This window comes from Parasteatoda tepidariorum, chromosome 8, assembly GCF_043381705.1.
Source record: "Parasteatoda tepidariorum isolate YZ-2023 chromosome 8, CAS_Ptep_4.0, whole genome shotgun sequence".
Classification (NCBI taxonomy): Eukaryota; Metazoa; Arthropoda; class Arachnida; order Araneae; family Theridiidae; genus Parasteatoda; species Parasteatoda tepidariorum.
This window is the reverse complement of record NC_092211.1, coordinates 13561378-13580829: the sequence shown is the minus strand read 5'-3', so window position 1 is coordinate 13580829 and position 19452 is coordinate 13561378. Positions and strand designations below refer to the sequence as shown.

Below are 19452 nucleotides of genomic sequence, written 5' to 3'. Positions count from 1 at the left end.
TTATTTATACGTGCCATAAGATATTACTTTATTTATGCTTCTGTTTTCATATTTTGTAATCTGGCAAATCTTATTACAAAAATATTTTAAATCATTCTTGAAAGATTCCGGTACGCGTAAGTTCATTTTAATTCACTCCTCATTATGTAGATTTCCATCCGTATACTGTTCTCTAATCTCCTTACATTTTATTTTCTGTTTTTTGCTTGATATATTTGTTTGTTTTTTCGTATATATTTTTTACTTAATGGGTTATAATTTCGTTTCAATTTTTTTGAGGGCTCCTCACACTATTGTATTGATTATTTTGCTTTGGCTATATTAATACAATATTAGAAAGCACTCCTTTTTGCGGATATAATCGTGTGGGCTGATAAAGAGATTATATCTTTTCTTTGTTTTGTTTTCCGGATTTTCAATTTCTTTTTGGGGTTTTTTAGATAATTAAAAATTATATTTTTTTAAATACTTTTGAAAAATATTTTTTTAATAATTTTCTTCTCTTGTCCTTATTTTTTATTATTTTCCATATTTTCTTAATATTTTAGCTTATATATATATATATATATATATATCTACAAANTCTGTTGTCTTTTGGATACATAGGTATCATACAATAAAGAGAATTTTAACACTGAAAATAAATGTTCCATTTTGAAAGCACTTTAGGAATTATTTTCTAATAAAATACTTATAAAAAACCTAGAATAGATTAAAGAGCCATTAAGGTAAAGACAAAATCTCGAGAGTATAAAATTTAATTTAATATAATTTTTTCATTCTGTTGTCTTTTGGATACATAGGTATCATACAATAAAGAGAATTTTAACACTGAAAATAAATGTTCCATTTTGAAAGCACTTTAGGAATTATTTTCTAATAAAATACTTATAAAAAACCTAGAATAGATTAAAGAGCCATTAAGGTAAAGACAAAATCTCGAGAGTATAAAATTTAATTTAATATAATTTTTTCATTCTGTTGTCTTTTGGATACATAGGTATCATACAATAAAGAGAATTTTAACACTGAAAATAAATGTTCCATTTTGAAAGCACTTTAGGAATTATTTTCTAATAAAATACTTATAAAAAACCTAGAATAGATTAAAGAGCCATTAAGGTAAAGACAAAATCTCGAGAGTATAAAATTTAATTTAATATAATTTTTTCATTCTGTTGTCTTTTGGATACATAGGTATCATACAATAAAGAGAATTTTAACACTGAAAATAAATGTTCCATTTTGAAAGCACTTTAGGAATTATTTTCTAATAAAATACTTATAAAAAACCTAGAATAGATTAAAGAGCCATTAAGGTAAAGACAAAATCTCGAGAGTATAAAATTTAATTTAATATAATTTTTTCATTCTGTTGTCTTTTGGATACATAGGTATCATACAATAAAGAGAATTTTAACACTGAAAATAAATGTTCCATTTTGAAAGCACTTTAGGAATTATTTTCTAATAAAATACTTATAAAAAACCTAGAATAGATTAAAGAGCCATTAAGGTAAAGACAAAATCTCGAGAGTATAAAATTTAATTTAATATAATTTTTTCATTCTGTTGTCTTTTGGATACATAGGTATCATACAATAAAGAGAATTTTAACACTGAAAATAAATGTTCCATTTTGAAAGCACTTTAGGAATTATTTTCTAATAAAATACTTATAAAAAACCTAGAATAGATTAAAGAGCCATTAAGGTAAAGACAAAATCTCGAGAGTATAAAATTTAATTTAATATAATTTTTTCATTCTGTTGTCTTTTGGATACATAGGTATCATACAATAAAGAGAATTTTAACACTGAAAATAAATGTTCCATTTTGAAAGCACTTTAGGAATTATTTTCTAATAAAATACTTATAAAAAACCTAGAATAGATTAAAGAGCCATTAAGGTAAAGACAAAATCTCGAGAGTATAAAATTTAATTTAATATAATTTTTTCATTCTGTTGTCTTTTGGATACATAGGTATCATACAATAAAGAGAATTTTAACACTGAAAATAAATGTTCCATTTTGAAAGCACTTTAGGAATTATTTTCTAATAAAATACTTATAAAAAACCTAGAATAGATTAAAGAGCCATTAAGGTAAAGACAAAATCTCGAGAGTATAAAATTTAATTTAATATAATTTTTTCATTCTGTTGTCTTTTGGATACATAGGTATCATACAATAAAGAGAATTTTAACACTGAAAATAAATGTTCCATTTTGAAAGCACTTTAGGAATTATTTTCTAATAAAATACTTATAAAAAACCTAGAATAGATTAAAGAGCCATTAAGGTAAAGACAAAATCTCGAGAGTATAAAATTTAATTTAATATAATTTTTTCATTCTGTTGTCTTTTGGATACATAGGTATCATACAATAAAGAGAATTTTAACACTGAAAATAAATGTTCCATTTTGAAAGCACTTTAGGAATTATTTTCTAATAAAATACTTATAAAAAACCTAGAATAGATTAAAGAGCCATTAAGGTAAAGACAAAATCTCGAGAGTATAAAATTTAATTTAATATAATTTTTTCATTCTGTTGTCTTTTGGATACATAGGTATCATACAATAAAGAGAATTTTAACACTGAAAATAAATGTTCCATTTTGAAAGCACTTTAGGAATTATTTTCTAATAAAATACTTATAAAAAACCTAGAATAGATTAAAGAGCCATTAAGGTAAAGACAAAATCTCGAGAGTATAAAATTTAATTTAATATAATTTTTTCATTCTGTTGTCTTTTGGATACATAGGTATCATACAATAAAGAGAATTTTAACACTGAAAATAAATGTTCCATTTTGAAAGCACTTTAGGAATTATTTTCTAATAAAATACTTATAAAAAACCTAGAATAGATTAAAGAGCCATTAAGGTAAAGACAAAATCTCGAGAGTATAAAATTTAATTTAATATAATTTTTTCATTCTGTTGTCTTTTGGATACATAGGTATCATACAATAAAGAGAATTTTAACACTGAAAATAAATGTTCCATTTTGAAAGCACTTTAGGAATTATTTTCTAATAAAATACTTATAAAAAACCTAGAATAGATTAAAGAGCCATTAAGGTAAAGACAAAATCTCGAGAGTATAAAATTTAATTTAATATAATTTTTTCATTCTGTTGTCTTTTGGATACATAGGTATCATACAATAAAGAGAATTTTAACACTGAAAATAAATGTTCCATTTTGAAAGCACTTTAGGAATTATTTTCTAATAAAATACTTATAAAAAACCTAGAATAGATTAAAGAGCCATTAAGGTAAAGACAAAATCTCGAGAGTATAAAATTTAATTTAATATAATTTTTTCATTCTGTTGTCTTTTGGATACATAGGTATCATACAATAAAGAGAATTTTAACACTGAAAATAAATGTTCCATTTTGAAAGCCCTTTAGGAATTATTTTCTAATAAAATACTTACAAAAAACCTAGAATAGATGAAAAAACCTTTAAGGTAAAGATGAAATCTCGAGAGTATAAAAAATAATATCATTTTATCAAATCAACAAAGCCGTGACATCATGTTAATAGTTGTGCCAATGCATCATTCGTAAGTCATTTCATTCGAGGCATATCTGCTGTCTAAATATAAAACTCAATTAATTCAATTGGAAAAATCAGTTTATTTCTTTTTCAGCATTATATAAAGTTAATACAAGCGAATCTGAAATCCCATATAGAACATAGGTAAGTTACGCCCTTTTTTTTTCTTTTGTCTGGAAGCAGGTTGCCTGGTTTTAGTGCACAATTTTTAAACAATCATTTTTGAAGTTCCATATTCCAAAGATCATTTATAAAAATAATGGTTTTATTCATTGAATGTTAATCAATTGAAGTTCAATTGTAAAAATTGTATTTTTAAAAAGACAGAATTTGAAGTTTTTCGAGATTAAAAATCGTACAGTAAAAATTCTAAGCAATTATATAAAAATCAAAACAGAACAATATGAGTTATGTAAATATAATTAACTCAAGTTGCTTAAGTGAGAGCGGATTTAATTTTTGCTTCTTACTCGTTCTTGTGGTATCGCAGTGAAATTGTTATTAAAATTTTTAGTACATTTGCTGACATTAAAAAAAAAAACAATAATTAATCTAATAGTCTAGTACTAATTACCAATGATGCTTTAGAGGGATAATGAGTCAAATTTTATTTTATTTTATATCCGTCGTTGAACTGTCGACCCAATTTTTTGGGTTTACGACTACTAATGTTCAGCTCCATAGCCTTGTAATTCTGAACCCAATCCAGAAGACAAGGGATCTCCTGGATCAAGTATTGAACGAAATTTGCCTTTCGTGGAGATGTTTTGGTGGAACTAACTCACCTTTGCCTTATATGGAAAGGAAGACCACGAAAATTTCCCACGGTTACCCTGACGGCAAAGGGACTCTAACCCATGATCCGTCTACCACTGAAGATATTTCACGTCAGCACTGTGGTCGGCTCATGTCGGATGCGGATTGGTTTCGACCAGCCATTGCTGGGAATCCGAACCCGGTGCACCTCATTGGAAGGCGAACAGTCTATCCCCTAAGCCATCGCGGTTCTCAAATTAGATGCTCAAATTAGCATCTTCGTCAAATTCAAACTGCTCACTCATTTGCTCTTGTTGATTCTACAAGACAATAAATTTCATTTGCAAGGGTTTTTTTGCCAAAGTAAAACGAATTTTGTTATAAATTTCTGTTAGTTAAAAGAATACACAAATCTAAAATAGTAAACAAAATATAGTAAAGCAACAAAAAAATGAAAAATAAAAAAAAGATAAAAAAACATTTAAAAAAATGGTTTAGCTTAATGAAGAAATAGATCAAGAAATAGATCACAGCATGACCAATTATGTGAATATTTACGTTAAAAAGTTAAATAAAACTGGTTAGCAATCTGAAGTCTATTCTAAATACCAATTAAATGTGGAAAGACTGATTTTAACTTTTTTAGGCAAAGGCCTCATTTTCTTTTTCTTTTCCTAATTTTGAGACCCAGGCAAAATTGTTCTATGTTTTGAATGTGTACTCAAATATATAATTAACTAGGTGGCTTCGTCCCCTGCTCGCTGACGCTCGCCAACCCCCGGAACTGCTGTCGCAGTTCATTTCGGATTGCTTCGATCCGATGCTTGCTTTGCTCGCTCATTGGATACGTTCTTAACGTCTAGCTTTTGTATACTTTTTTGAACACTGAAGTTCCGAAAACTTTTCACTGTAGAAAATTCTAAACCTGTACATTTCAATATTAATTTGAAATTGCAAACAGTTCACATATTTTTCTTAATCACACTATTCTAAATTTCAGTTGTTGAGAAAAGTAACTGTTGTAAGTTTTGTTTTAAAGTCTTTCCCACCAGAGAGCTAAAACCATGTGTTGTAAAACAATATACGAAATAGTACTAAACGCCGGATGTAATGCATCGGCTTCGATGAAGATAATTTTGTGAGAATATTTTTGATAATTCAGTGAGAATTCACTCGATTAGCCATATGATGCTCACTACGTGCTCTTGCGCGCCGAAGCCCATCAATTAAAAATGAAAACTGTTGCCAACGCGAGAAAAGAAATATCATCGGTTTTATTGATACATACGTACGTATTAGCGTTTTATATAATACAGATTTACAGTGCGCCAAACAAAAAATAAACAAATCGATATGAAAAACTTCTGATCTAATGATCGGATCTTTTAAGACTATATCTTAATAGTTCGAAGGGGTGATTACAAATATGCTGATTAATGAATACAGACGATATTTTGAAATATGAAATCAGACACAAAAACGTACTTTCTCTGAATAAACATACCTTTTCTTCGACGGATTCGGATTTCTGACCACAGAAATCCGGGGGGTAGCGGTAATCTGGGAAATATTGTCTCCTCAGTTAGGTTAGAAAAGCGTTCCAAAGATTGGATCCCATAATGTTAATTTTACTTTCTGCGTATTTCGTTATATCTCGAGAACTTTTAAAGCGCGATTTGAAGAAGAAAAATATAACATAAATATAAACTTCGTTTATCCAAAGATAATTATTATTGATGATAATTGGCATAAAGTATTCGAGTATTAGAATTTAATAAATTTAAAAGGCTTGAAATTTAAATGCCGTTTGGAGAAATAAGAATACCACTGTTAAACATTACCACTGACGGGGAAATGTAATTTTTTTTTTTAATTTTCGATAACTTATGTCAGTTTGCATATTTGTTTCTGGCAGTTTTACTTCAGCGCTTAAACTATGCATTTAGCTAATTTTCAGGTTATTTAACTTTTTTCTAGTGTTTTCGTAAGTTTATTTTATCAATAATATTAACTTTTTATCAATCATAGTGTTTATTGTATTGGAAAGAATTTTTATTTATTTATCATGTTGTTTATTTTATAATTCTTTTGTCATGTTTTAAATAATTTTACTATAATTCATAGTAAAATTATATAATTATATTTTTAGGGAGTTCTATTGCATTTTATTCTATCGAGACAGTTAATATACAAATTTAATTATGATATAATTGCAAATCCAATCTATATCTAGTTATTTTAACCATATTAATATTATAATTTCACGAATATATTTATTTGGGCCTGAAAATAACTGTACCAATTTGAAGATTTGAACATTTTAGTATTTATTACTGCAATGCTAAGATTACTTATTTAATAAATGCAATTATTATTAATTTTACAAATCATATTATAATTATTTTTTTTTCTTTTAACCAACAAGTTGATTAAAAAAAGTTGGTTTTTCTCTTTTAACAACTTTTTTTAAAAAAAAAACCTTTTGGCTTTTAGATTTCCACGCTTTAATATTTGCTTTTTAGTACTTGCCTCTTCACTTACCGTGTTCTGGTGACTTTGTCCTTCCCTTGGAATAACATTCTCATCATACAAGGGACATGCGAAATAAATTTTTGGATCTTAGCGAACTTCAGCACCTTCAGTCTTACCTGGTGTCATCTTTGAATATTTATCCTTTTTAGAGAAACTTTGATTTACCTTAGAACATTTTTTATCCTACAGGCACTTAGCCTTGAAAGGGGGACCCTTGAACTTTCGAACTTTTAGTTGACTATTTTAGTTATTCTATTCATCTTCTTTTAGTGTCTTATATGTTAATGTGATTTTTCATATTTTTACCATTTGATGTTACCTGACCTTACTCTTTATACGTTTTTACCTGCATTTTTGACGCTTTTATTTTGTTAAATTTTACTCATTCAGGTGTTTTAGGCTGCTTTAACTTTTTTTGAGAATTCTGTTCCATTTTTATCTGTTTGATCTTTTCGATATTGTGATTTTTCTTATGTGTATCAATCCTTTTGGTTTCAATTCTACTTTACTGTAATTTTGTTGTGTTTAGTTTACGTGACAACAGGTGAAACCCTTATCCGAAAACTCCTTCGGGAGTAGGTCGGTTACTATTAGTCTTAACCAACATCTGCAGTTACGACGACGTCTATTGTCAATAAGTAGCCCATCAAAATTGCAAGATATGACAAAAGGATGGCTTAGTTTCCCTAGAGTTAGTAGCTTGTAAAAGAGTTCGAATCAATAGAGCAATTTTGCAGGCGGTCACAATCCATATGAATTGTATGGCGCATAAAGCAATCAGCTGAATCATTTACTTTTATCACGAGTAAGCGATTATCACTAAGTCTAGCAAATCCTGTTATTATTTATTCAAACAATTTTAGTGTTATTTATTTTTTACAAACATACTGCTATTTATTTTAACAATTATTATTATTTAATTCAACAATCGAATATTTTTTATCAATTCTATTATTATTTATTTTAGGAATCGTAATATTATTTATTTCATCAATCTCCTTTCTATTTATTTTATCAATTCTATCAGTATTTATTCTATCAATTCTGTCATTATTTATTGTATCAATCGTATTTAACAAATCTATTAGAATTTGTTTCAACAATCATAACATTATTTATTTCAACAATCATCTTGTTATTTACTATTTATTTTATCATTCGACTTCATTAATTTACTAACTATTTATTATTTAGATAATGTATTTTTAATCACTTTTTCAGTATTTGTTGTTGCTAACAGCTACATTAGTTTGCATTCTTGTAGAACGTGACATTTTGAAAGGAAAAAGGAGGACGACAATGTTTCAGTACATATTGTTCCTGATTCTTTCACTTATTTGTTTTGTGATAGCCACTGACCCTATAGATATTCAGCCACTGCCAGCAGGTACAACTCCAGCAACGATGAGTGATCCCGTGAGTACTATTTACCATTAATCATTTATTATTACCATTTAATATTACCACCGTTACCATTTACCATTAATATTTGTCGTAACTTGTCATTTTTAACTTTAACTATTGTTGTTGCGCATTTATTAGAAACTTTTGTTGTATTTTTTTGAAGTTATACTTCTTATGCGACTTCCAACAAGGTTGCGTTAAACGTTTAACGCTACATTTTTATTGGCCGGGAAATCACGTGGTAGGATCCAGTTTTCCCTCATTCATTTCCATATTGCTTTTGTTCTCACTGGCATTAAAATAATAAAAGTCATAAAGGTATTGTTTTTTCTATAAATATTTTTTTAGTTTGTTTTGATACACATATAATTTAATAGGGTAGTATTTCGTATTTTCAAATCTAGTGGATAACAATTGTAAAAATGAGGAAAAGCAATACCACGGACGATGCGAAGGATTTAAGGTTATGTCAAGGTACGTCTCTTGTGAATATCAATTGATTGTTTCTCTTCTGAAATTACATTATGATGCATTCACATACATTATTAATACAAATACATTTTTCAGGGTGAGACGATGAGGTAACCACAAGCACTTCCACTGGTTCAAGAGGTTCACGAGGGAAAAATGCACAATATTACCGTGATTACAGAGCACGGAAGCGAGCGGAGCAGGAAAAAGAGTCGTTGAATAGAACTGGTGATCCTTCTACGACTGCTGATTCTTCTACAATTAACGTCGCAGGTTGCGAAGTTTAACTTCTTCCGCGCGGAGGGACTCCACGCACTATTTTTAATTTTAATTTGTTAACATTTTATAAAGCATATTACGAAACAATAGAAAAAAAACTGTAATTGAAAGTTTTGTAATTAAAATTTAGAGTAAATAAACTTGTAAAGCTTTCAGAAAACGCAATCAGCAAATGTTATTTAGTTCTGTTGTCAACATCCTTTTAAGATGTGACTTATCTCATTGTTCCACATTGATTTCATTTGCTTAAAACTTATTAAATTATTAAGAGTATTTTGTATTCGTGGTTTTCTAATTTCGCAGCTTTTGAAATATATTTTACCGATCTTATCAAAGATGATGTGAAACAAGCATACACTACTTTGGCTCCCTTTTTTTTAACTTTTTAAAAGTTCTTTTTTTTTACGTCTTATTATTTTTAAATAAGTAAAAAAAAATTGTTTAAAGCATTATGTCAATCAGACAAATACGAGAAAATCTTCTCCTGGGTGAAGATTGTCAACATGTAACCTAGAATAATGCAAACTTTAAGATGTAACCGTTTAAGAGCTTGATAAGGATTCAAAGTCATGATATTAGTGAACCAGTCTCTTTAGGTATAAAAATCAATCTGGAATTCATCAAACTGTTTGTTTTTCCTATGGTGAATTCCAACATCCTTTCTTATCATAGGCACACATGTATATAAAGCTTCCTTAGAGTTTTAGAATTCCGCTTCGTAGTTTTTTTCTTTAGAAAACATCTTTCCACTGTATGATCTTTCTTATTACAGTAGGAACACATTGTTGGTTTATCATTGCCCAGTAAGCTACCACTGTTCTTAATTCCTTGCAACTTGGGATAGACTTGTTTTCTAGTAGATGAAGTAGTATGGACATGGTCAACTATGTCCACTCTCCTGTCATTCCGCGTTTGTTGTACCCTTCCAGATTCGATTAGGAGCTCTTTTTCTCAACTCGTAAATGTGATCATAAAATCTTTACCTTCTTCTCGATAAAGTATTTGAACTAAGTAATCATAATTGGCTGGTAATCTTCTAATTAATAGGAAGCATGGAAGCTTTTCAGGCATTTCAAAACTTGCATCATTGATTTGTTTTCTTTCATGATTGACTAATTTGCAAAAATTTCCAATCGTCTCCTTATCCGGATCAAACTTTAATTCGAAGAATTTGTTAATAAATCCGGCTGACCATGCTCGGGAGGTCGAAGTTTTCTCTTAAAATAGTTCATTCTGTCCCCCCTTCCTCAGTGTCTGCTCACAGCGTTCGGAACTGCTCGTCAATTCCTTGAAATATATTAGAATAACTCCGAGCTTTTCCCATTTCATCAGAGCGTATGTCTCTGTCTGTTGCATCAGTTGGTAATGGCTTCTTTGTGCCACCAAAAATTCCCAGGAGACTTTATTGATGAGTAACACCTTCATATTTATTACCCAGCTGCTGTAATTGAAAATATTTAGTTTTGGAAATCTCAATATTGAATTGCAGTCGTTCTCAAATCTTTCTAAACTGCCCAGTAGTGAAATAATAATCTTGCTTTTGGTAAAGATAACAAAAGCTTAGCTTAGCAGGGCAAGCAAGGTCCATAACTGGAATAGTTGAGTGCGCAGTGGGAAAAGCTAAATCAGGAGATTTATGATCCATCGAATCCAAAAATATCAGGGATCCGTCAAAAAAGATACGTTTATTCAGAGAGAATACGCTTTTATGTCTGATTTCTTAACTTGAAACATCATCCGCAACTAATTAAGTAGCATATTTGAGGTCATTCCCTCAAATCATTAAAATTCAGTCTTAAAACGTGAAGATCGATCATTAGTTCAAAAGTTATACAGTTCAATTTTGTTTTGTCCATTCTGCATATTTTTTGCATGTTAAATACATTTTCGCTGTCATGAAAAAAAATAATGTTTTAAAAATTAGTTTCAGGTTGAACAAATATACGCTCCTGGCTAACAATCTCACTAATGAAGAGGAAAAGAAAGGGATGTTGACACAAATAAGTGTTATTACTGCTGCAGCAAGTTTCCACTTTCTGTTTATTAAGGGATGATATTGCAATGTAATATATTTTTGGACATACTAAAATACTAAATTTGTAAGTGTATGTTTGCGTTAGTGTGTTAAGATGCTGACAACGAAATACAATCAAATATACCGCTTTATAAACGAAATACTATCAAATAAACCCTTACTTATCAATAAACGCCACCAACATATGTTTAAATTTTTCTTTAGAATTATTACAAGCGATATTTTCACATTGGATTAACATTAGACGCTTGTTGCAGTCAAATGCAAATTATTTTAATAGTTACTTATTTGAAAATGATAAAACAAGCAATGAAAATGTTAGCACAACCAGTCATTTATATGATTTACTGCAGGTAACAATGATTGTGCTGATTAGATTATCCATTCAAACATAAAGATTATGCTTATTTTGTAATAAGAGCATGCTAATAATTTAGCACAATTATGCTATTAAAGACCTGGAAAACAGTCTAACCAAGTAAATGAGCATCTACGTTGAAAAATAAAAAATTAGTTTTTGCATTTACTTGACACGCTGAATTGCTAATTTAAATGAGCTTTTGATTTCCAATCAGCTTTATTTAACTTCTTTAAGCTTGATGAAAATATTATATAGTTTGTATTTTTTTACGCTTTATATTTTTATCCAGGACTTGACTTTTAACTTAATCAATACTTAACACGTACACCTTAAATACTTAACACTACTGTTGGAGCCTACACTCTCGCACTGTTAAGAGTTGAATGGATTTTTTTTCGTTCATAAGACAATTGTGAATCTTGAAAATTCGTAAAAACACAAATACACTTAGATATATACACTGAGGATAAAAGTATGGTCAAACTTTCCAGAAAATGGTAACATTTACCATGTTTCCGGCTCTTTGGAAACACTAAAAAATCATCAATTTCTACCGAAGCGCTGTGGTAAGAGTATTAGTAAAATTAATAACTACGTACGGTTTTACCATATGGGGTAAAATTTGGTTAAAATGGTAAAATTTGATAGTTTTATCATACCATGGTTTAATCACTGTATTTATTGGTTTTATTAACCAGAATTATGTGAGATATATTTTTTTTTAACTAGAAATGCCATTCTCATGAAGTGCAGTAATTTTATCAAAGTTTTCTTTTCTCCGTATACAATGTCTTTATATTTTTTTCTAATTACTGGGCAGTCACTAGAGTGCAAACATCATGATTTTAGAATTACAAAAAATTTACAGATATACCGCAACAGTTTAGGGGGAAAAAACTGAATTTTGCACAACAGCTAATAACTTCAATATATTTTTTCAAATGACCAATTTAACTGTAATGAAAATTACCATTTAAAATAATTCTTTCAGTTAATATAATATAAATTAAAAAATAATTTTCATAAATGTGGTTTGCTTAATATTTTTAATGAAAGATCATTTTAATTTCAAATACAACTACGAGCATTTCAATTGGAGCAAACGGATCAATATCGAAAATTTAGTTTATATCTCTTTTCGAATAGTAAGAAATATATTTAACTTGTAATAATTTCTAAAGAAAAAACTATTCTTTATAACATCTATTTTTATAAACAGAAAACTCAAAACTTTCCTTGATTCAGCTAAGAAGCTATGGAATATTGAAAGTTTTTTAAGGGTTCTGAAACCCCTTAAAGGCAGAATATTTTTTCGTATCGAATTTGTCACGCAATTGGACTTCACAAGTTTGAACACTTAATTATTGCGATACTTTTCAGACATTCAACGTACCCTTGCATAATTGGCATTTCAAAATTAATGAAAATGAATCTAACTTTTGAGTTTGTTAAATGCCTCCCTTTCAATTTTTTTTTATTTCTATACTTAAACTTTGAACATATGACAGACAAATTATCAAGATTGTAGCTTATTGTTTTGATTAAACAAATAAATTTAATATTTTATACTGTTGTCGTCAGGATAAATAGGTATCACGACACGGAAATAAATGCTCCATTTTGAAAGCCCTTTATGAATTATTTTCTAATAAAATACTTCTGAAAAACACAGATTAGCTAAAAAAAATATTTAAGGTATCAAAAAAATCTTAAGAGTATAAAAAATAATGTCATTTTCACAAATCAGCAAAGCCGTGACATCTTGTTATTAGTTGAGCCAATGCATCATTCGTAAGTCATTTCATTAACGACATATCTGCTGTCTAAATATAAAACTCAGTTAATCCAGTTGGAAATTTTAGTTTATTTCTTTTTTTGCATTATATGAAGATAATACTCTCGCATCTAAAATCCCATTTAGAAAAAAAGGTAAGTTCCGATCTTTTTTTTCTTTCTTTTTTTTTCTTTGTCCTTAAGTACCTGTTACCTGCTTTTAGTGTAAAACGTTAAAACTATCATTTCTGTCGTTCATATTACAAAGATAATTTCTAAGACTAATGATTTTATTTTATTAAATACTAGGCGGCTCCGTTGATTAACTTTTCCGTTTTTTAAGAAAGAAAGAATTTAAAGTTTTTCGAGATAAATCATATACTAGGAAAAAAAACTGTAAACTGTTAAACAATATATAAATGTAATAAACTTATTGTTTAAATGAGAGAGGAGTTTATTTTTGCCTCTTACATGTTCTTATGATATCGTAGCGAAGTTGTCCAAGTGAGAGAGGATTTTATTTTTGCCTCTTACATGTTCTTATGATATCGTAGTGAAGTTGTCCAAGTGAGAGAGGATTTTATTTTTGCCTCTTATATACTCTTATGATATCGTAGCGAAGTTGTCCAAGTGAGAAAGGATTTAATTTTTGCCTCTTATATACTCTTATGATATCGTAGTGAAGTTGTCCAAGTGAGAAAGGATTTAATTTTTGTCTCTTACATGTTCTAATGACATCACAGAGAAATTTTAATTGACATATTTAGTGCAACGCATGCTAACATTAAAAAAAACTAATTATCTCAATAACATTTGTCAAGCTGGTCCTAAACCGGAAAAAAACGGACCACCCTAAATAACTTTTGATCTAATGATCGGATCTTCACGATTTAGGATTCAATCTTAGTGGCTCAAGAGGGTGATCATAGCTATTCTAATTAATGAGCTCAGACGATATTTTAAGTTACGAAATCAGGTGCAAAAACATACTTTCTGCGAACATACCTTTTTTTCGACGAATATGGATTTCTGACTCCCAAATTTTAGGGGGTACCCGCAATTTGAGAAACATGGTTCCAATAGTTTGGTAAGGGGAGCGGTCCCATGCTTTAATCCCTTAATGGTAATTTTACTTTTTGCGTATTTTACTTTTTACTTTTCACTTTTAATTTTACTTTTCGCTACAAATTGAATATATTTTAAACGAATTTAAGCATATTTGCCCATAATTATAAAATTTGTTTATCCTAAAATAATTCCTTGCAAAAAAATAACTTTTAGTAAATATTTATTATATTTTATTTATTTATTTAATAATGGTCGAAAACAATTTGAATCCAAATTGAACTTCCCGGGAAAATTTTGCAGTTTGAAGAAATTACTATTTGCTGAAAATGTTGGATTATATACTAACCATAAGTTGAGGAGGATGTTAATTGACATACATCTTATATACATCTTGCTTCATATGCCATATATAATTCCAGAGTGATGTAGGCAATAAATTTTAAGAATTTAAAATTCATTATCAAAAGAAGATGTGAACGATTAATTATCATTGTTGATTCTTGGTATAAAATCATTTAGTATTCGAATTTAATAAATTTAAAAGCATTGAAATTGAAATGCCGCTTGGACAAATAAGAAAAAGCATATTTATGTTAAACATTACCATTGACTGTTAGATATATACTTTTATCAATTTTCGATAACTTATGTTAGTTGCCGTAATTGTTTCTAGAAGTTTTACTTCTAAACTTAAACTATACGTTTAAAGAACTTATTGGATATTTTAAAATAAAAAAAATTCAAGTGTTATCGTCTGTTTTTATTTTTTAAATATTTAGTAAAAATGTCATGACAGCGCATGTTTTAAAAGTTTTCATGAATGAAATTTCATATTTTCGATACTATGCCAGAGCCAGGTAACGATGGAAAGATTTGATTTTTTATGAACCACCCCTTGAGAATTTGCCAACAGCAGAAGAAAAAAACGATTCAAATCGGTGCTCTCGAGCTATTAGTAAACATACTACCGTCATGTGGGGCTACTTTGTGCAGGATTTCGCAGTTTTTGAACTTTGACATGTTAAAAAACTATGTAAATTCAATCTTTGGTAAAATTTTACTCGTCTGAGTCCATAACTGGACTCAGACGAGTAAATCTGATCAATATTGGCATTATTTGTATGTAATATTTACAAACAATAAGTCAAAACACACCCTGCACAAAGTAGCCCCAAATGACGGTACATTCAGACAGATTTTAACTTTCACATCTATGGAGAAAAAAGAAACAAAGTCCCTTCAAAAGTTTTCAAACTATCTATAGTGCCCCAAACTTTGATCGCAAGGCTTTCGGGTATGGTTTACCAAATCTTACGGAAGAAATTATTACTATAACAATAATGTTTTTCATGTGAACTGAAGCAGAAGAACGTCAATTAATTTTATGAATAATATTAACTTTTTATCAATCATAGTGTTTATTTTTTCATTCCTTTAGTAATTTTTTTATCAATCATTCTACAATTTTAAATAAGTTCTATTACTTTTTATTTTATGAAAACTATTGATGTATATTATTTTAATTACATTATAATTGCAAACATTATTTATAACTATTTATTTTAGCGATCTTAATATTTCAGAAAAATATTTATTTGAGCCTAAACATAACTCCGTCAATTTGGAGACATGTCAAATAACATTTCTGGCAATGCTACCATTGCTTATTTTAAAAATGGAATTATTATTAATTTTACCAATCATATTATCATTAAATATTTCTTGCTTGATCCAATATACGCAGTTGCGATGACGTCTGCTGTCAACAAGTAGCCCAACAAAATGACGAGATATGATAAAAGCATGGCTTAAGAATAAGTTTCATAGAGTTAGTAGATTATAATAAAGTTCGAAACTATAGGGCAATTTTTGAGGTAGTCACAATCCATATGAATTCGATGGCGCATAAAGCAATCAGCTGAATCAATATCTTCTATCAGATGTAAACGATTATCACTAAGTCTAGCAAATCCTGTTATTATTTATTCAAGCAATTTTAGTGTTACTTATTGTATTTATCACATATTTTTAACAACATTTTTATTTAGTGCATCAATCGGTATTTTTTGTTTTATCAATTCTATTATTATTTTATCAATTGTATTATTATTTTATTCCTCAATAGCATAATATTTTAATCAATTCCATTATTATTTATTTTATCAATAGTATTAGTATTTGTTTCATAAATTGTCCTATTATTTACGTTATCAATTCCACTAGTATTTATTTCATCAATTCTATTCTTATTTATAGTATCAATCCTATTTAACAATTTTATTAAAATTTAATTCAACCATCATAACATTATTGACTTCAACAATCATATTGTTAATTACTATTTATTTTATAATTCGACATCATCAATTTAATTACTGTTTATTATTTAGATATTTTATTGTTTGATTATTATTTCAATGTCTGTTGTTGCCAACATTTGCATTAATTTTCATTTTTGCAGACCATTGTTGTGGTATTTAGAGAGAAAAAAGGAAACCGACAATGTTTCAATACATAATATTTTTGACTCTTGCAATTTTCTGTTTTCTGATAACTACTGACTCTATAAAGATTTTTCCAATATCAGGACATACCCCTCCAACGGTGAATGATCCCGTAAGTACCATTTACCATTACCATTAATTTTTCTCTTAACTTGCTGATTTTTATAACTTTAACTTCTGTTGTTGCACACGTATTAATGACTTTTTGTATAATTTTTTTTCATTGCAAGTATTATCATTGCCAGTATTATAATTTCCAGTTTTATCATTGCCCAAGAAGCGATAACTGTTTCTATTTACATGCAACTTCTGATAGGCTTGCTTTTTAGTAGATGAAGTAGCATAAGCATCGGGTAACTAACCCTGTTTCTCTGCTTTGTTTATATCCTTCCAGATTCGATTAGGAGCTCTTTTTCTATACATTTGAAATCATAAAATCCTTATCTCCTAGTCAATAAAACAGAGTTTTCCAACTGGCGGCCTGGGGGCCGCATCCAGCCCGCGAAGCTTTTTTGTGTGGCCCGCGAACTAAAATATATTAGTTGTCATTTTCTTGTGGACAATTTTCGTAAGAAATCTACATGTGTTTTAAATACTTTTTTCGTTAATAAAAACCAATTTCCTCGTTTCTGTGAACAGTCTAAAGAAATTTATTTTTCTGGTTCTGCCTCCGAGAAAATATTTATTCAAATACAGAAATAATCGTGTATGTTGCTCTTTTTTATTTAATTTTTTTTGTATTTTGTGAATATAACTTAGCATGTGCGTATCAGAAATTTTCTCGAAGAAATTCTCCGATTTTACTTTTTTGAAACCACTCATTTTGGACTAAAATATTTCGCACACATTTGTAAATTTTAAATGTAAATATCTATTCTCTGGTAGTAGCGGCAGACAAACCTCAATTTTCTCATTGAATATTTTGTGTGGTACTATGTAAATTTCAATATCAACCTTTTTATAGTTTTATATCTTAACAATTGGATATATGTTGCACATTAATTGTTTAACACATTGGTGCACATTAAAGTTATTGTAGCCCGAATTTTTATTTATTTAATATTTTAGAAAATATTATTAGTAACAATTAAGTATTTTTAAAAATCTACTTCTCATTTTAATTTGTAATTCAATACTTTTGTTTTCTACAACTTGGTAACAGTAGGACAGTAATATTTAATATTCCTTCAAACATAAAAGAGTCCTACGATAAATTTTGATGAAGTTGCTGCCCGATATTTTATTTGTGTTTTTAATTGTGGCCCTCATCTTCATGCAAGTTGGAAACCCCTGCTATAAAATATTTGAACTAAATTATCATAATTTGCTGGCAATCTTCTAATTAATTAGAAAACATGTGAGCTTTTCAGGCATTTTAAAATCTGTATCATTGATTTGTTTCTTTTTCTCAATGACTAATTTGCAAACTATTCTCGTCCTCTGTGTCGATTATCAGCGATTGGAACTGCTTGTCAATTCCTTGAAATATAGCAGAATAACTCCGAGTTTTTCACATTTCCTCAGAGCGTGTGTTGCATCAGTTGATAATGGCTTCTTCGTGCCACCAAAAATTCCCAGAAAACTTTATTGATGAGTAGCACCTTCATATTTATTTCACAGCTGTTGTAATTGAAAATATTTAGCTTTGGAAATTTTAATATGGAACTGCTAACGTTTTCGCCCATCCTAAATCTTTCTAAACGACCCAGTGGTGATGTAATAAACTTGCTTCTAATAAAGATAACAAAAGCTTAACCAAGCAGGACCCATAACCTTGCTGGAATGGTAGAGTGCGTAATGGAAAATGCTAAATCAGGAGATTTATAATCCCTCAAATCCAAAAATATCAGGAAACCGTCAAAAAAAAAGTACGCTTATTCAGAGAAAGTACTATTTTGTGTTTTATTTCGTAATTTGAAATATCCTCCGTACTAATTAATTAGCATATTTGAGGTCACCTACTCAAACCATTAAAATTCAGTCCTAAAACTGCAAGATCCGATCATTAGATCAAAAGTTATTCAGAGTGATCAGTTTTGTTTTGCCCACCCTCAATATATTTTTATGTACTGAATATACTTTCACTGTTATAAATAAAAATAATTTTTTTAAAATTAATTTCAGATTCGATATATATACATTCCTACCAGCTTACTTCCAACTCACTAATGAAGATGAAAAGAAGGGGAGGATGAAGTAAATGCCTATTATTACTGCAGAAAGTTCCGACCTATTATTACTGCAGCAAGTTTCTACCTATTATTACTACTACAGTTTAAACTTTCTATTTATTAAGTGATGATATCGTAATATTATATATTTTCAGACTTAATAAAATGCTAAATTTGTTTGTGTTCGTTGGGTGACAGTGTGTTGAGTTGCTGACAACGAAAAACTATCAAATATACCAACATAGTATAACACCATTCACATATGTGAACATTCCATCCCATTTTAAAATTTTTCTGTAGAATTATTATGGGCGATATTTTAAATTTTCATCAGGTTAACATGCTTATTTTGTGAATATTTTTTGATGCAATCATGCTAATAATTTAGCACAATTGCACAATTAAAGAACTGAAAAACTTTAAGACCAAGTGAATGATTATTTGCATTGAAAAGTAAAAATTAGTTTTTACATCTACGTGACGCATTTAATTGCTAATTAAAATAAGTTTTTGATTTCCAATC

General features: G+C 28.7%; 1 long non-coding RNA gene across 1 annotated transcript; it reads left to right on the top strand.

The window, feature by feature from the left end:
- Positions 1–3213: 3213 nt before the first annotated feature.
- Positions 3214–11092, top strand: LOC139426213 (uncharacterized). Its single transcript, XR_011637417.1, has 3 exons — positions 3214–3719; positions 8128–8279; positions 10942–11092. It is a non-coding gene; the product is annotated as an uncharacterized lncRNA (long non-coding RNA).
- The last annotated feature ends 8360 nt before the right edge of the window (positions 11093–19452 follow it).